Raw genomic sequence first — 23,592 nt, forward strand, 5'->3', positions numbered from 1 at the left:
AAGCTAGTGTGGTTCATTTTTGGTTTCTATACAAATGTTTTCACTGTGGTATTTTATAGGGTAGTACTATCTCTTAGATGAGACCCGAGATATTTTTTTATATATATAATTTAACTTAAAAATTAATTGTGTTATGAGAAGTCCCTAAAGCAGTGCTAGTTTTTTCCTGTATCATATTTTTTTCATACCCAGTTAGAAAGAAAGAAGTGAAAACTAGGATGTGAATGTTAATGCCCTGTAAAATTTGACGGTATCTGGAATCGTCAGAACCAGCACTTCTAAAGCATTTCATTTGTACTCACCTTTACTTAAGTTCAGTGCCACTGTCTCAATTTAGACTGGTTCAGGCTCTGGCTCACAGTTAAGTCTCCTTGCAAAGAGTCTAGTTGGAAAAGTTCAGAGAGGTCCTGAAAATACCTATAATTGGTAGATCCACAGAGTCAAGGTAACACCGCTGTGAAAATCATGGGCAGTGACATTCAGCCCTTGACCTGCATAGCGTTTCCGAGTTCTGAGATGATAGGACTCAAGGTATATTTCCCTTTACTGTTATAGCTTCCTGTAGCAGAGATATATAAACCATTCACAAATATTAAGGATGATGTGGTACTTGACATTCATGCTGTACCTCACAGTACTCATCTTCTTTTTTTCACTATTTAACACTGTAGCATTTTTCCTTAAGAAATGTGGACAGTGTGGTCCCCATGGAGATAGAAGAAAAGCACTGTGGTACAGGTGCCGGAGTGGATCATGGACCAGAATCCCATCCCTTCTGCAAAATCTGTATGACAGTAGCGTGTAACATAATTCCTTGTACCACAACCAGCCATATGCAAAACAAAGCGCATGTATTCGACACAGTAAGTCTCCTAGACATTACTAAAACAGAAGCCATAAAAGAGCTAAAAAATGAGGTCTGTAAGCTTAACAGTAAGCCTTGATCTATGTCCTTACGGGCAGAGGTAAAACACATTTTAGCAGGGCTAGAGTTAAAAGAACGGTTCCTTTTGGTGAAGTGCAGCTCAATTTTTTTATTTTTTTTTTTTTTCTCACATAGCACTTTTTCCAATGTGACCTCTGTGTGTTAAAGGCCACAGCTAATTTAGCTATCCTGGTTGTTTTCCATGGGCAGTTTCATAGCATACAAGGTATACTACATAAAAAGGTTACCCTGAGTTCCTTCACTGCTGGATATAAATGTACATTATAATGCACTTAATAGACTAATTAGGAATTAAACATTCCTTTAAAATCATTTTAAACTCAAATTATGCTGACAACCAAATTTTTTTAGCTCTTTCTCTAATAGTTGTGTTAGACATTGAAGAGCTGTGCTCCAAGTCTTGACACATTGTTCTGACTTATGCTCAATAGCAAAGCATGGCTCTAGGGAATAGTTTTGAACCAAAGTACCTGCTTGTGACAGGTGAACTCCAGTTCTCCTGGTTTTTAACTATAAGACCAGTATTCTTTTCCAGAGTTTTCAAACCCTTCCCCCGCCCTTTTCCCTGTAAAATCTGCAGACCCCCCAGGAGTTTAACACAGTAATAGAAAAGGTGACAACCTTACATCTAGCACATTTTTTTTCTGCACTTTGCTAGATGTGAATTAACTGACAAAATTATCAAAAGAATTTTGAGCAGTGGTGCTAAGCAAGCACCAGATGAAAAGCCTAGGTTAGATGGGTAAATAAAAACTGATTTTATGGCCATCTCCAGTAATCCTATATATAATATTTCAGATGAAGATTAAAAGCACCAGCTGAAGAGAAAACATTTTCAGTGTCAGTGAAGTTAAAACATGTCAGCTGCGTTTTCTTCTGTGTATATTGTCTCACATGCAAGAAAGGATGGATTGAATTCATATCTGAAACAAGACAAGATTTTCCATCTGACCTCATTATGTGTTTCTCTGGAGTGCATCCCCGGTTTTCTGCCTGAACTAAAATGCGTGCGGAGAAAGGCAAATACAAAGCAGCTCTGCACTGCTGTTACCAAATCATTTTAATAAGACGGAAGTATTTATTGTTTTGCCATAGTCATATCTTAATTCTAATAGTCATTAGCACACACAGTAGATCCCTTTGTTAAAGCAATCCTTGTAAGCGGAGGCGTGAACTAATGAGGGGCTTTATGCGTTCCAGCGCAGTTGGCAGCAGAGATGAAGTAGCATTACAGTATATCAGAGAGATTTATACTGAGAATTCTTAATAGAAAGATTTTTGGGAACTTGGCCGTCATCTCCTTATAAATAATTAAAATTAACAAATTATCATTGTTATAATTCAGGCAGTTTTGCTTTCTGTCAGCATCCACAGTATAGTCAAGGTTATATTTCCTTTGTTGTAATTTGCAGGATTTTTCACCATCTCGGAATATTTGCCCTTTGTACCTGCAGCCTCTTCAGAGGTCAAACCCCATTGCAGACTCTGCTCTTGAGGTGACAGAATTTTTAAAGACTTAAACCTGTTCCAACCTGGCATAATGGTGATGTCATCAAGTTAAGTATTTTTTAAAAATTCATGTTTTAGTGTAACACAGAATAATACTTTCTGCTCCCACTGCTGTGATACCACATTAATGCTGCCGTACCTTTGCTTCACAGAACATAAATAAAATGTTGAAATGATCCACTTCCAAACTGTGCATGTCTTCATCTATCCCTATATATTAAAATTACATTTTAATGCTGTGTAATTTTGCTTGCCCTAAATGTGCTGGACTGCTACAATTAACATGTAAGTCAGATTAGAAAGGAATCATCAAATGGTAATTCTCCCAGCAATCATGGCACACTGTAACTTGTTCATTAATTTTATTTTTCCTGACTATTTAATTCATATTGCCAAGTGTGACTAAGATGACTGGAGACAGTTTTCAAAACCGCCTGGCTGATGTGTGAGACTACATAGGTAAGGTCTTTATGTAACTGCACTATACTTTTCCCAGATATATAGGCCAAGAGTGGAATAGCTTGTTCTTATATGCCAGAAGACATAAGTAATGTAATACTTTCCGATCTCTTATTCTGCACCTAGCTAAGGTTTGTACTGGCGCAACTAGCTCAGTTTTTAACTGAGTTTTTAGCTAATTTTCCTTAATAAACTAGTTATATTTTAATACCAAGCCATGTCCAGTTGCCTTAGGAGTCTGAGTCTCAATGACTTACAGCGATTTTGGCTTCCCAGTGCTTAGCGCATTTTTTAAAATTTTCAATTGTAGTCATCTTAAAAGGTTACTAGCAAAGATTATTAGTGATAATAATATACAGTGCCAAGCCACATCAAGCCAATGAATTAATACTTAAAACCAAGGAAAATGTGGAAAGACATTTCAGAGAGAGGTGGAAAGGGAAAGTTTCACCCTGACAAAGGAGATTGTCAAATAAGGAACTACAGGTGCCCTCACTGGAAGACGCTCAACAAGATATCAAGAAGACCGATGAATTATTAGAGTTCAGATATAGGAGACAGGGAATGTCACTTTGGGCTGTAAACAATCCAAGTATTTAAGTATTTGGAAAAGGAGAAAAATAAGTTTGTTTAATTAAATTACTGGTTGTTCCCTGAATATCGAGGGTGAGAAATTCATAAACTGACCCATAGCCGTGCTATCTGTGGGAACAGTCTGTGTCACAATCTTTGATCATGATGTGGGATGAGAATTTTTGCAGGGAGTTGTTCTTCAGACAACATAATATTTCTTTTCCTTCTCACACTAGGCTGGAAAGTCTTATGATAAAACGGGAGAAAACCAATTTTCTTGCTTTTCCTCCAAGATTCTTCTTTTAAAATAATAATGTTGAGGAATTTTACTGCTGTTTTACTAGGAAAACTTGTTAGTTCCTCAGAATAGGAAGTTCATGCTGAATTTCAGAATAAGTGTGAAAGGACCTAAGCTACCTAACAGAGCCGTGTTAAAGAAAAGGGTCAGAAATCTCATTCTTTGTCATCAGGCTCAAGCTAGTGAACGGGTAAAGAGGCTGAAGCAGAAATTGCTGAGGTCCCATGCACAGCTGGTAGAGTGTTTAGCACACGTATCCTCTTAACCTAATTTTAAGTGCCAGAGTTGTGTTTTGCTGTAGGATGCAAATCAAGTCTTTATTTTGTTGTCAGAAATTGTGACAACAATTTTTTTCTTTTGGCACATTTCCCAGTTAAGGGGTTAAAACATCTAAGAAGGTGTGTGATTAGGCTGGCTGTCCTACATTTGCAAATTCTCAGGTAAAGAGAAGCCTGAATCAAAGTTTGGATGGAGCACTTCCAAAGTCCGAGGACTTTTCCATCTAGATAAGATTAAGGGTTTCTTTAAGTTTTCAGAATGAATAGCAATCCACTGTGTAACACTTCCCTCCTTTAAGGACTGCTGGGATTTGAATTTTTACTTCTGTTTTACCATTAACATCATATCATGCAAATGACTGAACTCCTGGCACATAAGATTTTTCTGGGTTACCATCGCTGTGTCTGATAAAATTGACACAGAAGAGATTCGTCAGTAATTGTAAGCAAGCAAATGTAATGTTTTCTCCTGTATTTATGACATCACTCTTTGCATGAGTTGCAGCTGATGCACTGGGTGCTAAATCAGTGCCTTTTTCACCCAGAATGCATAAAATAACCCTTTTTATGAAACTAGTCTAAGTAATCAGAAGTTCAGTAGCATATAGAGTCATCCTTATTGCTAAAAGTCTTTAAAACTGTTTCTACACACAGACTGTATAACCCCAAAACTAAAAAATGCCTTTGGGTAATAACAAGGTGGGGGGGTGGTGGTGGGGAGGGGGAAAAAAATCCCAGAGCCAATTAACAAATTTGAATTTGTATATTTTCACCCATGCTTATGTATATCAACAGTATGTGATCTTAAAGTTTGTACTGTGTGCGCTGTGGTCCCAGGTAGAGGTAGGTAAGGTGAGGACAGAGAAGCAAGCCTAAATTTCAAATGTTCCTGTCTTTTTTTCATTTTAAGCTAGAGCTTCAACTTTATCATATGCCGGCATTTTTGTATTTATAGCTGCTGCCTGGCTTGGTGTTATATGAGAAACCTTCTTCTCCCTTCTATTAGGGGCAAGGAGGTTAAATTATATGCATCAAAATGCACTGCTACTCTACTTGGAGCTAAGGTAGCACCACAAAACAATAGCGTGAGGGGAGTGAATGCTTATCAAGAGAAAGTTTACTTTCAGCATTAAGAATTAATTTAGCGGAATTGGTGCAGTGAAAGTGGTAAACACAATCCCCCTCACTGTTGTTTGTCAGGGTGTATTATATCACCCTGGATTGCTTTGTCAATAATCTGCCTGGCCTGCAAGCTAGAAATCTAAGATTGCCAGGATGAGTGACAGGCTGGAGATAGCTGATAATTCTAAGGAATTGGAGGTGTAAAATCTTTAAGGACCATGTCTACAGTATAAATGCCAGGGTATCTCCACATCACTCTGTACTTACAAAGGCAACAGCATTGTTAATGGCAGCCTGTCTGTCCATCAAGTTTGCTACAGGAGGATTTATCCCTCTTTCACTCCTTATCTTCCGTTGCTGTGTTTATTTCTAAACCAGCTGCAGAATAAATTGCCTCTTGTCTTCACCTCCTACACTGAGTACAATGATATGTTCTGTAAAGCCTTAAACCGTGGTGTTTTTCAAGCATTTCTTTTTCAGAACAGCAACTTCTAATTTTGTTTGTATATGAGTACACTCAGGCCTTGCTATCTTAGGCACTGTAAACACAGGTTGTTTGGGTTTTCACCCCCCTTTTTATTTTACTACTCCCAAGATTCATAAATCTGTTATGTATTGCCAAGGTGTTTGAAATACAGAAGGGAAGACATAATAGCAATGGTTTAGCTGATTAGTATGATGTGGATGTAATATGGCGAAAACTATTCTTTTGTAAAACACAAAATATATTCAGAAAAGTGACTGTAAAGATATCCTGACATTTCATGTTTGTTGTGTCTCGGTGACTTCTTTCTCAAGTAAGTACATTGTAAATAAAACAAATGTTTTTCTAGCTGTCAGCCTTGCAAATGGAATCTGAAAGTCAAGTTGTATAGCTGGTAGCCATGTAGTCACAGTAAAGGTTCCAGATTTGGTTAGTTGATCCATTGAAAATGGCACCACAGACACTGTTAACGTGCTCTCTCTTGCTCCTGCAATTAAAAGTGCTGAAAAGTATTTTATAATCATAAGGCTACTGAAGTCACAAGTTTTTTTAAGGAGGATGTCATTTACAAAATCACTTTTTTTAATAGCAGCCAGTGCGCCCACTGACCTGAAGATAGTTTAGACTACCTTAACATCTGCCTAAAATAAATTAAAAAAATTTTAACACAGCAACTAATTGGAAATGCTTGGTTACCTTATTTTGCCTACTTTTTCATATTTCCAGACACAGAAGGTTTTGTATCTACTCTTCCTAGCTCAGATCAAAATTGGAAATTGAAGTACCAGAACATGAAGAGGAGGATATTGTTTAAAAAATTTGGTCTAATCAGATGTAAAGATTATATCCTGAAGATTTTTATTAGCAGATATCATCAATATTCAGTAAATCGCTGTGGTGTGTTTACTGACTTAAAACCTTTAAAAGAGTAAATAATAGGTCTCAGGAAAAAAACCAGAACTTGGCATTCCACTGCATTGTAGTGACAATATTAAATTATATTTGTTTATTAAATCTATTTGGCTAAGCTAGGCTAAGTAATCATGAATGATACCTCTGTTCATCTTAACGCTCCTGCTTCCATGAACACCTGCATATATTCTTCTGCTGTGGTTTTTCATCAAATGAAAAATAGGATCTGTCCGTAAATCCCTTATTTGCAGTTCCTAGAATGAGAACGAAATGGTTACTTGATAATTACTGAATATTGAGATCAAATTCCTGTTAGCCAGACATAAACACAGAAGTGGGTCTTTTATTTCTTCTGAAATTAATTATTGAACTCTGTGGTCAGAATTTATTTCTGGGGAAAAATTCGTGCACTTAAGGGGTGCAGAGTGAGGCAGCAGTTACACAAACCTTTCTGGGCCAGTGCAAGTTGTCACAGAAGCCAAAAGAAACCAGTCCTGTCCTCCCAGTGCTCCTCACTTCCACCATGGAAAGTGCTCCACCAAGTGCTCCAGTTTCCACCATGGAAAGAACCACATGGGTTCTTTCACAGAATATTTTGCAGTCTTATAGTGACCTGGATTGAAGAATTACATGAATTAACCTGGTAGTGGTTGTGCCGGTTTTAAAATAATCATCATCCTAATCATAATCAATAATAAATAATAATTGCCAGGGTCGTTATTAATTTTTGGTTTGTATTCACACAGAATAATTCATGGAACTAGTTCAGCAAGTGGCCACAAAAGCCCATGCACTAGTTAAAGGGAATGGGTTATGGAAGGGTGATCACCCAGAAGCAGGGTCAAAGGGAAAGCTACTTCTTTTGGTGGTGGTCTCAGTTTATGTTGGTTTGAATTGCTTATCAACCTGTATTCTAACTGCTCATATCTCACTCATTTACTCTAATCATGGTATTATATAGTACCACAGTAGCTGCAGTGGCAATAGCTGTCTTTTATACTTGTATTTCATGAAGACATGAAAGATGTTTAACACAAGAACAGTGTACCTGAAGACCTGTATCAGTAACACGCTGACCATCAGTGTTTGGTTTCATACCAGTCAATCATTTTTTTCAGTGGCTGTGGCATGATCCATTGGTAACTTCATCATTGATGATGTCATTGACAGCAGTCTCAAGTGGCAAGTAGCATGATTTAGTTAACCATTATAGAAAAGCATTTTCAGGGGTATGATGCTGAATTTGTGAATCACACCTGAAGTGTAATAGACAGATTTAGTCTCAGGAAAAGTTTTATTTACCACAGCCCAGCTATTCATATATAACAGCAGCTTAACCATTGCTTTGTAAGAGTACACTTCTTTCAGAATTCAGGCTGCAATAAAACATAGCAGTAATCAGATTAGAAGGGGAAGTATTTATATCTAGATTTATTTGTAACTCTTGGCTTAAAGTTGCATGTTTATGAGAATTTACAGTCATATATAAAATCAACATAACATCTAAAGCATTTAGCGTCCGTCCATTCAAGGTCATAGGTATAGTTAGAAAAGGAAAGATTTTTTTTTTTTTTTTCCGTAGATCTGTTTTTATTTAACTTGGCCCTTGAATATCCAATGGCTTACTTTTTAGCACTCTCTCTTTTGTCCAGATTTTTTTTTTTTTTAACAGGCATTTATCCTCCTCTTAAATGGGGTTTCCTGTACCAATGTGACTGTACACCTACTAAGCTGAGCTTGGTCTTAGCAAACCATCCAGCAATAGTTGTTTGCAACTCTTCATTATAACTTTGTCTTGTTATTTCCTCTACTTGGCTATTGCATTTACCCTCCATCTGTCTCTCTGCAGAGGTTTGTGCATTGTGCAGCATCTGATACTCTTTTTCTTCAGAGGATGTATTTGTTACCTCTGCTGTGTGCCAGGACCTCCTCTTGATGTTGTGCCAATGACTGTAAGTCACATTTGCAAATGTAAAAATGTCTTGTTTTCAGATCCCATCTCTTGCCTCTTCCCCCTACTTGTGATGCACCATGTAAGACAGGAGGTGAACTGTTCACAAGTGTCAATGAAGTTAAACATAAAAGCTTCCCAAAACTTTGTGACTCCTTGATTCAAGATGTAGGATTAGTAACCACAGCAGTTAGAAATAATACAGTTTAAGTTTTTTGTTGAAAATGTCTCCCGACCTCATAACATGGAAATAATATGTGTGTCTTTTGTTATTAGGCCAAAATATAACCTGTATCTTACTTTTGATAAATAACAAAATCATCCATTGCATCTTTGTAAGAGACAATCTACAAAAGGAAACGGTGAAAGAAAAGTTCTTGGCAAAGACTCCTTGGGCCAGTGCCAAACTTAGGTTCTTGAGTTCACGCAGGGGATGTATGGTTTTAGTCCCACTAAAAATGCTGGGGAACAAATCCAGAATCACAGCAGGGCTGTTTGTGTGTAAATGTGCAGACAGCAGCTCCCCAACATCCAGCACTGCCTTCAGGCATACTGAGCTGTAGGGGCAAAGCACATATTAATTTTCCCCTTTATGTCCAGGAATACAGAGAGAACAGTGTTCATCCCGAGTTTTCACAGACCTTGAACTATGTGCACAAGCCTCCTCTCCAAGTCAGATGGTGCCTCAGAGGAGAGATATTCACATCGTTTTCCGTGCATATGAGGATCTGTAGGAAATGTTTTTGACCTATGTTTTCACTTCAGTCAAAATTTAATAGATTACAGTGTTCAAGGAAAACTGCAAAAATGGCAACTATAAGGTTTGTAGAAAGAAAGATGACGGTCATTTAGATAAAACTTCTGTATAACTGTTTTTATGTGAAATAAATTCCACCAGCTGAGTAAGTCTTTTGTGAGACATTTGACTCTAAAGCAGAACAACCGCCATCAGTCTAAGGAAGAGGAGCTGCAGTTGAGGGCATTTATATGTAGCTGAGATCCAGATACAAGATGGATTTAAGGTGACATGTCTTTGAGCAGGCAAGCTATTAACAAGATTGTTCTTTGCTGAGGACATTCAATAACCAGATTTTCTATAACAAGATGATCTCACGTGAGAAAGAAACTCATCATTCGGCATCATAGAATCATTTAGGTTGGAAAAAGACCTTTAAGATCATAGAGTTTAACCATTAACCCAGGACTGCCAAGCCCACCACTAAGCCATGTCCCTAAGTGCCACATCTATACGTCTTTGAAACACCCCCAGGGATGGTGGCTCCAGCACTTCCCCGGGCAGCCTGTGCCAGTGCCTGACCACCCTTTTGCTGAAGACATTTTTCCTAATATCCAACCTAAACCTCCCCTGGCACAGCCTGGGTCATTTCCTCTTCTACTATCACTGCTACCTGGGAAAAGACAGTGATACCCACCCGGTTACAACCTCCTTTCAGGTAGCTGTGGGAAGCGATAAGGTCTTGATTTGTGCCATGATGATTCAGTCCAGAAAAATAATAAAATACTGAGGAAAAACTGAACAGACCAGCGTGGAAGCACTGAATAAAAGCAAATTCTGGCCCACTTTGTACCTGAGTACCTGTGCTTTTGGTTTCTTCTTGTATTGCTCAGACACCTTCAGAGGGTAGCAGTTTCAGAGGAGATTCTGTTCTTAAATAGCAAATGCAGACAGAAAATTATATTTGCAAGATTATAATGTTTGGAGATGGTACCAAAAGCTTTATTGAGCAAAAACGTGCCTTTTCTGTAAAGTTTGTATGCATTTCCAACACTTCAGATGTCTGCTGAAGCAACATCTTTGTGGTGTAACTCCATCTGTATCAGATTCTGCCACAGCAGTAATTTTGAGCTCTAAATATCTGTTGTATTTCTTATAACAAGAGTTCCTATAGAAGTTATGAAGAACTTCCTATGGAAATTATTTGTTTGCAAATGCTGGGGAAACAGGAAATCTGAAAACTGCCTTATAGATTAACTTTCTGTTAATTTTCTAATAAATATGTGATTTCTGTGCCATAATGGTCAGCATCTGATGCTTTGGAAGGAAATAAAACCTCTGATGTGGTTATTTATAGGCTTGAATGTCATTGTAAAAGCACTTTGAAAACATCAACAAAATCAATCATTCAAAGAGGCAAAAGAGGTAGTTAATAATTGTTCCTGTGACAGAATTCAAGTGCCTTGCCCAAGGCTGTGAATGGAGTCAGTGTCAGAACCAGATTTACCGAAATCAGAATTTCCTATTTCCTAAGCTGTCCTTTTCTTTTTCCTATTGAAATTTGAAATATATTCTCTTTTACAGCAGGTAGTCAGTTTGTCATAGACTTGAATATTGGTATCCCTTGTAAATTTATTCTAGTGATACTCTTCATAGAAATAATCCTTTAGAAAACATTATTTGCCACAATAATATCCTGCAGCAGGGAATGCCACAGATTAATGATGCCTTTATTTAAGTCAATATTAGAGTAATGGGGAACTATCACTTCTTTATATGAATGATCTTTTTTATTTCAAGAAACATATTACTTTATGTAACTACAATTGCATCTACCATGCAAAAATATTTTTCTCTTCCCAGAAAATCCAACATTAATAGTTTTCTCTATGGTTTTTGATTTTATCCTTTTGTATTTTTTGCTAAAACTGAGAACGATTAGCCTGGCTCTGGTCAACCCTATGGCAGAGAGCACTTGCTAAAGCAGCAATGTATGTGTTGAGCAAAATTCATTACAAAATTAGTTTAGGAATAGCTGGACAGGTTAACTCACTTTTTTACTCTTTTGGCCTTTTGTTGGATTCTGGTATGCACGTGCTGATTTAGGGTTTAAGTATGGTGTTTGAGGAGGGTGGGTTGTAAGGTGAGGAGGAGGAGGAGGTGTCCTTCCTTCGGCACAGCGTGCAGGAGTAAGTGTTTCCTCACTGCCCTCTTTGCAGACTGTGCCTCAAAGCTACGAAAGGCTGGAGACAGCAAATACAAGGCAATGCTGGCCATCTATGCGGGGGGGTGGGGGGAGTGGGGGGGCGGGGCAGGGCTAATCCTGAAAGACCAGACATAATAACACTAACAAATGGAGAGACAGAAATTTCATGGTGGAAAAATGATTGTGCTAGAAAATGCTGTTTTGACGAAATTTAAATGTTCTTTGGAAACATGCAGATTTTCTCGTATTTTCTGACAGAAGCCCAGCAGGACTGCTGCCAGCTCACCCACCTCCCCAACAGCTTGCCTGGCAGCCCTGGGAGACCCAGCTCGCATCAGGGCTCCAGTGCTTCCAGGCTCCCTGCTGCAGATGCAAGAGGCTTGCAGGGGCCCTGGCTGCTGGTACTGCCAAGCACCCAGTTGTATGGCAGAGAGCCGGGGAGGAGGTTATCGGGTCTCTGGGCAACCTAGGATGCCTCATCGATTTATGCTGAATTACCACATTGATAGGAATGGGTTTGCTTTGGGCATTTTTGATTGTTTAGGTTGTGGGGGTTTTTTGTTAGCTCCCCCACATACCTTAAATTCTCAGATTAGATCTCAAAATTCTCATTCCACAGGATTATTTCTTTTCTTTTTTTTTTTTTTTTCACTGCTGAAGTTTGACTCTGCTTTAGAGTTTCAGACTTCCCTGCAGAGCTGGAAATCCAGGCTCTGATCCACCCTGAACCTCCTCACTTCTCCTCAGGAAAGCTTTTGGTATCCACCTGGGAAAAATCGGGCTGCCACCAAAGAAAGAAATGGCTGCATCTCGGTATGATGATTTGTTTAAGAATCTCAGAGGGGCAAGGAGAGAGTATTACTAACAGGAAAAATGCTTTGTGGGACTGTGATACCTCAGGATGAGAAAGCTACATTGCCCTGCCAAGAGTAAATATTTCTGTCATATTTTGGTTTTATCACTACATGTGTGTGGGTGGATGGAAACAGCTCAATAGTTTTGTTGCTGTCATATTTTCTATTTTATGTTTATTTTTGTTTAAAACATTGGCATTGAGTTCAGAAGCCAGGAGGGAGGAGACACCTAAGAGCAAGAGGTTCATTATATTCATCTTTTCAGGTTGCTTTTGCTCTTCTCAGCTCTGTTGCTGTTGGGTTGGTCAGGATGGGGAAGTGTTATGACCTGCTGGGACAAGTCGCAAAATTTTCAGCTGTAAAAGTCAAGATTTTGTTTTCAGTTGTAAACTCATAATAAATGAGAGGCAGGTGTTCAGTCTTTGATTTGGCCACTGCTCAGGGCCCGTTGCCTTTATTTTAGTTGTACAGTGGTGAGATTGACTTGGCTGTGGAGTCTGTACAATACCGTATACTATATTTCCTTGGTTTCTTTCTCAATAATTAATAAATTCAATAAATACAGGAAAATATATAAATTGCTGCCAAGTGTGAGGCAGATAGAGCCTCATTGAATGCAAAGTTTTTCTAGTTTCAATATGTCTTCCTTTCACACTACCTCTCCTCTTTCATCCTTTCCCCTCACATTAACAGCCATCTGATTCTCCTACCCATAAGATGTCTTTGTATCTGATTCAAGCCTCTAATCATTCCTACTGAAACTATTAAATATTGCTAATGGCATGATACTGGTCTCAGGTTCATGCTGCCCTTTTGCCCATTACAGGTTCCCAACACTGGGTAGGATTTTCATTAATTGTTTTCTGCACCACATATAAAGACACATTCTGGTAGCTGTATGGAGATACGAGGAGGACACCAGCCAACCTTAATAGTCCTCTGTAGAGGAAATGCACTGCAATACTTCATTCACATCTGAACTGCCCTTTGTAGGCAGCATTCCATACAGAACTGGTAGTGCTACCAGTCACGTGCTGCAGCCCTGGTGAAATGACCTTTTACAGGTTGTAGAAATGGTATTTAGAAGGATTGCTGAAGCCTTCATCTGTCCTTGTGAGCTCCTTGTCTTTGAGGAAGGTCTGAGAAGTTAGCTGCCCCGGAGGGATGCCTGCAGATCCATTGAGGAGCAAGAAGTTGGAGCTGCTCAACACTTTGGGAAGCAGGAAGACAGCCACATCATTTATTCCAGCTCTGTCCACCTTGCCTGTGTATATGGGGACTGGGCACAGTCTGACCACATGCATAAGAGAACAATAAAACAAGGACAACCACCGTCAGACATCCATTGACCTCTGCTTGCCTGGCCTCAAGCGTGGTATTAACATGTCAGTGAATTTCTGTTATTTTAATCTACACATTTGGTGTGCAGCTTTTCCCATATCTGCAAAACAAAAGGAGCCTGTGCTTGGAATATTGGAGTGTTAAAGATAAAGATTTAGTTGCTCTGGCAGAGCCATGTGGAAAATCTTGCATAATGCCTGCCTAAGCTTTGTCTGGCTCTAGCTAATGTTATTAGTCTCCCACATACATGAGCATTAAATTCATTTATGAATATTTAAAACAAAAATAAAAATGTTGGCAGTTAAGTAGGAGAAATTATTTGTCATCTACACAATTTATCATTAATCAAATAATAGAACTGGGAGGAAAAGATAAAAGAGCAACAGAATGATGCTAGCATATTTTTCCTTTTGTTTTCCTTCCTGCAGCAAATTCCAAAACTTGTTGAATCTGTCCTCTTCATGCACCCTTTAGCTTCTTTCTTCCATTCATCCATGGGAGCACTGGGAAAAGGTATTTCTGGGCTATTTCCTGATGGCAGTCAGTGTTTCTTAGGGGTGAAGTTTATTTCATTATACTGCCTGGTGGGGAAACCTCTGTGTGAACTGTCCAAAGGGAAGACCCATTGCCTGGACAGTAGAGTTAGTGAGGTTTTGTGTGATTGTTGGTAATTCTCCCATACCATCCTAAAACTCCCTGATCTGCTTTCTAGGCCTGAACTCATCCCTTCATCCTCTTTTTGTTTCTTGATGAGAAATAATTCATTTTCTTGGATGTTCAGCATGTTCAGTCGAACAATGTCTCTTCCACCAAGCACCCATATGACCCTAAGTGCAGCCATGCAGTCACTATTCGACCTGGACATCCATGTCAATTCCTGCATCCTGCTTGTGATCTCCATCTGCAGTAGAGCTGCTTTAATTAAACTGACCTGGTGCATTTAGGAATGGGGCACCCGCTGAAGGAAGGGTGGGACAGCAAAAAGACAGTACTTTCTGGATCAAAATGAACTGAAAAAAGTGAATCGGAATGAGATTTAGAGTATATTTTTTTCTTAAGTTTTACTGCTTGTACACTTCTCTCAGCAGTGTGGAAGTGAAATACAAAAAATGTTTCCAAGTTAAATTCCTAATGGATGCCTAAGAGAAGAATCTGTTCTTCCCAGCATTATATGGCACTATGTGTTTTTATGCTTTTTTCCCCCATTATATGGCACTATGTGTTTTTATGCCTTTTTCCCCCCCTTTTTTTTTTCTTTTTTCTGTTATTGATGCTGTATGGGCTAAGATGATAAAAGAGACAATTTAAGGTCAAATCTACACCTAAAAAGTCAAAATCATTGGTTTTCCCTTACAGAGGACTCCTTAGGGAATATAATACAGGGAAACATGGCCAATTTACCAATAACTGTGATATGTATCTGTCTGGTGTAAAAAAAAAAAAAAAAAAAAAAAGCACAACAATGGTTTTCCCTTAAAAAAAAACACGTACCCAAGCAAACCAGCCTACCTCCCTGAGGACCAAAGAGGGGAAGGTTAGAGTAGCTTGCTGGTTTGCATGCTTGGCTGTCTGTGTTCTGATGGCAAACAGTACCCTGCGTAATGGCTATTTAATCCCTGGATAGTCTTCTGTGTTTCACCTTATCCTGCACTGTGATACCATGGTTTAGCAATTTCTTTTTTTTTTTTTTTCTCTCTGAGGAAGAACAAAGGATTTAGAATGAAAATACACTTTCTTACCCCTTACATACCACAACAAACTTGCAGGCTTATACAAACATATATTGAGTAATTTCCTTCATAGCTTTAAACTTTACTATGTGATTTTCTTGGGACTGTACAAACTGGAGAAGCTTTTAACTGGCCTATTTTCTCATGTCAAGTGTCTGCAGAATACAGAAAGGCGCCCCACTTCAGTGGCAATTCTACATTTAGTGGCCATATAGGATCACCAGGTGCAGTTCATCAAAAATTGTTTTTGAGAACAGGTGTACAGGGGAAGAATATGCAATTCTATTGTCTTTGGTCTGTGTTCCATCTTCAGTCTCTTTTTTCTCCCCAAAATATTACCTTCACACTATAATAAATATCTCCAGTTAGGTATTTGAATTGATTAGCCTTATTGCTTGAAAAAAAACATTGATCATTCCTCTTAAATAAAGTGAAGTTTAAGATCTTGTCCATCTATTGTCAGTGAGGTCTGTATGATAATTTGCTTTTAATTACGCCTCAGCTTTATTTTGATGTTTTTGTAGCAATCTAGAAATAAGGGGATAAAATAAGTTCTCACCGGTACACTTCGAATGGTTTCATAAATCAAAATTTGTTTAGCTGTGAAATCGAAAAAATATTAAAGAATGAAAATAATTTTCAACAAATTGAAGTCATAATACAGTTTATATACGAATACTTGCACCACTGAATATATAAAAGCTGCTAATGAGATGACAGCAATATCTTCCATCTGTCAGGGGCACACAAAATCGTAGAGTAATTTAGATTCAAAGAGATCTCTGGAGGTCAACTGGTCCAACCCCCTTCTCATATAAGAGCTAACTTAGATCAAGTTGCTCAGGGACTTGTCCGATCAAGTTTTGATTAGTGCCAGGGATGGATATTCAACAACTCTCTGGACAGCCTTATGTCTAGATTAGCATTTTATTTTACATTCAGGAGTGTGCTTTTGAAGTATATCTGTTAATTATCCCCAATTTATGCCTTTGAGTTTGCTTTGTGGAGTGGTCTTGGGGGCACAGACTGGATACCCATTCCCTGGAAATGAAGTGGAAAACAGGCTTCAGGAGAACATCTAAGCCACTCCCATCACTAACAGTCATTCAATCTGCCACTACAAGCTAGGGTTAGTCCAGGCTGAGCTCATCTTAACTAAACCCCTCAAAATACACATCATGCACATCTTGAGTCCCCAGCATCAGGAGTTTCACATTACTGATCCTTTCCTGTTGTGCCACATTACTACTTGTATTAATATAGGCCGATTTCCATAGTAAATCTGGAGAAGAAAAGAAAATTGATCCTGGGGCAAGTCCCACTACCCATTTTGGCTTTTCAGTTTTGCTGAATCCTGGTTTTGTAGTTACATTAACACTTAATTATAAAGCAGATAACTATTATGCCATTAATTTTCTTAGCTGGAAACTAAGATATATGCAAAGTTACAGAACAAGGATGTGTCCCGTCTAAGAATTTTATTATCCAGGATACTTTATCTCCACATTTATGCTTTCTATACAATGGTACAAAACACACTTTCTGTATTTGAGTTTTATCATGCACATAAAGAAAAATAATTTCATTTACAAGCTTTCTGTTAAGTTTGGGGATTTTTTTAATTCTCATTTTGGTAATGAGACCAAACAGAGAGAACCGAAATTCTTTTTTAAGTTGGAGAGAAATGAGGGGGAAAAGTGACTTTAAGATATGTTTCTGTTGCCTCCAAAATCCCCGAAACATCATGCTGGTTGCTCCACCATTTTTTTGCTTTCTGTGTAGGAGAGCAAGTTTTATCTGAACAGCCATTATTGGAGGGAGCAATGCCATCACTGCTAGTTTGAATCAAAAAGGTCTTTTTTCAGAAGGTAAAATCTTGTTGGGGTGGGATGAGATGCTTTCAGGCAGAATGACATCTTAGACTGTGCTACTGAGGACAGTCAAGGGATGTCCTTTGGATGTCATAAGTCCCTGAAAAGGCTGTACATGCTCCTACAGCCTGCAGGCTACTAAAATGAAATGCTTGTGAGAAAAAATAAACTGGAAGGAACAAAAATACTCTGTAAACTGGTAAGACGTCCCATTCCTGTGTTGTGTGGGGACCCTTGTGAAACTGCATTGCACAGGAGCAACTCAGATCAATGGGTGTATTTATAGAGTCATAGAATGGGCTGTGTTGCAAGGGGCCTTACAGATCACCTATATTCACCCCCCTGCCACAGCTATTTGCTGTTCAGCTCTTTACAGAGGCTGTCTTAGATACACTGGCAAAATGCGTCCTTTCAATAATCTCTCTCTCTGGTAAAAAGGTGACCATTACAGGTAACAGTGAAAAGTAAAGCAACGTAAATTTGAGCCTGAAAGTCTAAGTTCCACATACTAGAGGTGGAAAGACCAAGTGACTTGTCTCCAGTGGAGCTGCATGTTTTTTAAAAGGAAATATAAAATTGTTACTGCACCAGATAGTATTGAATCAGTAACCTGAACAGGACTTAATGCAGCAGGAAAGATAGCATAGAATAGAAGAAACAAACTAAACTAAGAATAAGACAGTGGTAACACTAGTGGTAATTCATCTGAAAAGAGAAAAAGGATGACAGGACTGTGACAGTTACGATGGGAGTTAAACAATAAATAGATGCACTTTCTTTTTGATCTGATTATGTAAGTCCTTTAATGTTAATAGAAGATACTCACGCAATGAGAGAAAATACTCCTTGAGGAAGCGGGGCAATTTCATTCCAAGTATATTTCATAGGACTGCTAGAAACAGTGGAGTAGGAAATGCTATATATATGAAGAGCCCTGTAAAAGAGCCAAATCTTTGATAATGGGGGAAAATGATAACTAGGATTTTAAGGGTTTGGGGGCAGGTATTATGGAGTGAAGAGGCAAGTTCTGAGAGCTTCCTTTTTCCAACTGGCATTAATTTTCCTGGGTTCAGCTTTAGCCAGCTGCTCTTCATCCAGGTGCTGATTTTGGCTGGAGCCTTAGGAGGATAAATGCTATATCCTGTAAAGCATGAAGGAGAATATTTGCATACTCTTTTATGTTTCCCAGAGAATTCAAAATATATGGTGGAAAATAATGACAGTATCATGTCAATCAACAGACTAAGTGTCAGAAAATCTGCAGCGTCATTGACTTTCTTTGTCAACAGAAGAACTCTTGACATTATGATCCAGTTGGTTCTTTGTTTGGCTGAATTATTTAGGAATGTTGTTTTGTATCTAAATACCAACAGTAATGAACCTCGTTAGACTTCCTGATCATCAGAGCTAGGCTGTGGCTTTCACGATGAGCCTATCAAAAATTAAACATTACCTGAGAATTAGTGTCTGACACCCCAGAAAAAGGTTCAATCATTAAAACATATTTTCAAGAGAAATGTGGTGCTGTAGTTTAGCTCAGCCAGCCCTCTGTTAATCTCCCTTCTACATTCCTTATTGAATTTATATTATTTTCTAAAATATGTACAAAACACCTTACCAAGAATTTCTGATCTCAGTGAATAAATGCTTAAGGCTGTCATTGGGACCATGAGATAGTGTGTTTCCCCACAGGAAAATTGCTGATATAGCTGTGTACAAGATCTTTTTTTTTTCTCGGATAATACATCTACACTACAGAGTAGACATAACTGACTCTGAAGCTTTTCATGAATATCTATTTGTGCTGTAACTGATCCATTTTAAGGACCTGACATGAGTCTACTAAAAGTAGAATGCAAAACCCACTCAAGATAAGTAAACTGATACATTCCCATTGGTAATTGAGACAGCGGTAAATCAATGTGGACATGCACTTATCCTATAATACTACAGTTTTAGTCAGGAAAAATAAAAAGTTTCCATTAAAGGTGTCCTCAAGATTTTTATTTAGTTTTTACAAGCTCTTTATCTTTTCTATGACCCTATGTACTATTCTGATAAGGGTGCCTACCTGGGCCCTATTACAGTGTTTTTCACACTTCCCTCAAATATTTCTATTTTTAATAAAGAACAGTTTTCTAGAACCAAACAGTTTTCTAAAAATCACACAGTACTTGCCAGAAATCTCCTTTCATCATCCACAAGTTAGAAGGTGACAATATTAAAGGAATTAAATTTCTGTAAAGCTTATTATTATGTGCTACCTATGCACATAATGAAATATTTTGTCAGTCTTTGTTACAAACTCCAATGCTCAAAATCAGTTTTGTTCTGAAATGTTGGTGGATTGTTCATTGGAAATTGCAAAGTCAGTCTGTAGATAATAAAATGGATAATGTCACTTGCTAAGAACGGAGAAAAGTGGGCAAGCAAGTAATGGAGTAGTCATAATGTAGTAACAACTCTAGAGAAGCGGAACTTGATGTCAGCAAAAAGATTCTCTGATTACATCAAATATTATAGAAATAATATTTTGGTGAAGATATGTAGAGTTCTCACATATGCTTATTATCCCAGGGTCCTTTATATGGTACTCTCTGGACACTGTTGCTACATGAAAACCAATTTCTAAATAAAATGCTCTGTACTCCCTTAGGTATGACTTATTTGAAAATATAAGTCAGTAATACTCTTTAAAGACAGTAATTATTACACAGGGGCAACACAGGGTACTAGATTCCTACTGACAAGCAGAAATTGTATTTTTGGGGACAAAATTCAGTACAAGCCTTCCAGAGTGCGGTGCAGTTGAAATCAGTTACAGTAACATCAGTGGTAACAGTGGTGAAGCCAGCCCTACAATTTTGTAAAATAATTTATTTCAGCAAATGAAGGAAATAATAATTTTACAATTTTATCCACTCATAAAATTACTTTATGTAAAATTTATCATATGTTAGCTACATAATTTGATGTAACAAACATGAACAAACCTGACTTGTTTGTTCATTTTTCACTAACACCGATCTATTTACTTATCTATATAGTCTCATCTTCCAGCAGCCATACTTTAAACAATATCTACATGGTTCCTGCTATGGAGAAGTACTATTATCAACAAACAAATATGAGTATAAAGTGTACAGGAAAAAACACACCAAAAAAAATTAAAAAATCAGACATTTTTCTGAAAGGAAGAAAGTATCAAGGTGAGGGGCTTATCCTATAAATGTAAAATAATCTTGATGAGCCAAAATCAAACGTACATACTAAAGAGGAGCCATGGTGTAAGGACTAGCAAGGGGTTTAGCATAGACTGTGAAAAATATAAATAATAAAATTTTCTTTGATACAGAGACCATGGCTGAGCGGTTGGTGGGTAAGAGAAGTTCTAAAAGATATCACCAGCAGAGGACTGAGGACAGATCAGTAACAGCTATGTATAAAACATCATTTTTTTACCATTTTTCCATCTTACACTAAAGATGATGTTTTGGGGGACAACTGAAATTATTTCCTGTTTTAAAAATATTGTAACAACTGTCTGAAAGGTTTATCATGAGAAACATGTTCTTTTCAGTGAAGGTAAAACACTGAGATGATAATACAGGGGGGAAAGAAAAAAAAAAAAAAACAACGGAGTTTCATTAAGTGAGAAAAAATATTGGCACATATTATTTTACAGTAGAGGAGAGCAAACAGGACCCAGGACCACATGCTGGAAATTTAGTGGTAGAAGCTGGGAATTTAGGCAGAATTATTTAACAATGCCAGAGTTTTAGGTATATAAAGCAAGTTGCCAAGTTGGATTGTCACAGTAAACATTACAAATAAATGCAAGAGACAGCTAGACATTTGTATGGAAGGGGAGGACAATGAAGTGCAGTGACAGAGCAGCAAACAGGTTTTGTAAGCCAAGCAGCTTCTTCCTGTCTAGCCAATCTTTATGTCCTTTAATATTAATTTTCATTGTTATTCAGAGGCATTATTATCTTCATTTTCCTCAGTCTGTTAAAGCTAGCCAGATTTTTCTTCATTTTCCCAGTTATTGATGTAAGGTGTCTCCAAGTACAATTACGTTATCTTACTATCTTTGTAAGAGCACTGTAAACACTGCTGAGTACTAAAGATTTAGTTATCCTTAAAGAAAAAGTATCTTAGGTTGTGTCACTGGAAGATACCTCTCATGTACTGTTATACCAAAACCCCTGACAAAACATTGTATTTTGCAAAAGGCATAGATTTTCATATTAAATTTTTTTGTACAAAAGAAAAAAACATGACATATTTTCTGTAGATGCTGCTGATAACCACCTTCCATTGGGACAGAAACTTATTGGGACACAACTTGCTGATACAGTTCCTTCGGTTTTAAAATAGAAAAAGGGGCAGTTTGGAATAGGATTTTCAAGCGCTGATATCAATGCAACTTAGGGAATTCTGTAAGTCCTTTAAGACCTCATAACTTCCCATATCAACATACAGTAATTCCAAATCAAGGGATCTCTCTCTTTGAAGACCATGATAGAAATGTTTTTCAAAATACATTCATTATTTAAGACCAGCAAAATTTGGGTTTAAATAGCTTCATAGACATCACCACCACAAGTGCTTCTGTTAGCTCAGGTAGTTTCTAATTTGTTTTACTACCTTCTTTGCTTTGTCCAGCCTGTTCTTGAAAGAAATATATGTAGAACTGAACTAAATTCCAACTTTTTAAGGAGTTCAAACATAATGTAGGTGTTTGGAAATAACAAGTTCCTTCTAAGTAATGGGTACAACTTACTAGATTATAAAAAATTGCCTGCTTTTGTGGAAGGATTTGTCTATTAATGGTCTAATTATGGGAGGCTAAAGAACACAGTAGTCTTTCTCTTCCAGAATGTACTTGATTGTTTCTTTTGTGACAGCATTGCATTAATTTATGTAATTATTTAATAATAGACAAGGATATACTTGGTCACGTTAGTAAAGCAGGCTTCTAATAGACTCCAATGATGATACCGTAGGTACACCAACAGTTCTAACAAAATGTAATGACAAATATCTCTCCTAAAATAAGTGAGCAAATACAATACAAGCTACTATTCATGTCATATTACCAACTTTCTGTACTTCTTATGAGGAACTTGTGTAAATCAGAAGAAAAGATGACAGATTTCACACATTAGTCATGGTAAAATGGTAAATTTCACAATTAGTCATAGACTATTAGAAAATGATCTAGAAATCTAGTTAAAAGCATGTTTATCATTAAAGGGCTACTTAATATTGTCTTTTCTTTGTAATGAACTTGAATGTAAGCATAGAAATTCACCTTATAATCAATCCTTGAATTTTCAATTTCAATATCAAGCACAAAGTGCATCTTTTTCAGGCACTTCCTATATATATATTCTGAAAACAAATTTAATTTTTCCTACATACATGCCAGTTTGCAACAGTGCCAGAAGTCCAATTACTGTATTAAAATCTGTATTCTTTCATCTTGCAACAGAATACATAATACAAAATCTGGATGCTTACAGCAGTTTTGTTTATACTTGACTTTAAAAAAACCCTGGATTTTACACTTACATATCTTACTGGTTTTGAAATGACCCAAAAAATGTATAGTTATTTTGTCATTTCTGTACAGGAGCACTGGTTTCCTAGACTTCAATTTACTGTTTGTTTCACTAGAACATTTCTAGTCCAATCTAAAATTTGGAAAGATCAAGAACTATTGACCTTCAGCATCTTTTTTTAGTGCATTGTCTGCGCCAGTGGCATACAGTGGAAGTTGTAACAGAAGATCTTCTTCAGCCTCCTCCTTTACCTGGGATCATGATGAGCATTTTTTTCAGTGTATCCTTCTTGACAGCTTGAGTCTGTGCCGTCCATTTATGATAACCTTGGTTAGTATCATTATGTGTATGTACACACAATTTTAAGAAAGATGATGCAAATTTGGTTGGCTCAGTTTTCAGACAGTGAAGACCTACAAGGATCCAAAGATTAATCCAGACTGTTCCATTACAGCTGCACGGAGCTTCATAGTTTGACATATAGAGAAGCATAAAGCAAACATGGGTCATTTGGTTTGGTCTACTGTGAAAATCTAGGACAATGCTCTATCGAGTAATTTTTTCTAATACGCTTCTAAGTATCTACAGCAGCCACACACTGTCATGTGTTATTGCATCTCCCAGGTGTTCCTATTGTATTTGAAATTACCTTTAGCTTAGTTTGAAAGTATGATTTCTAAGGAACATTAACTAAAGTTTTCACAGACCCTAAAAAGAGGCAATATTAGATGCCTATCTCAGTTTCAGCTGAGGTT

This window comes from Falco naumanni, chromosome Z (assembly GCF_017639655.2).
Source record: "Falco naumanni isolate bFalNau1 chromosome Z, bFalNau1.pat, whole genome shotgun sequence".
NCBI lineage: Eukaryota > Metazoa > Chordata > Aves > Falconiformes > Falconidae > Falco > Falco naumanni.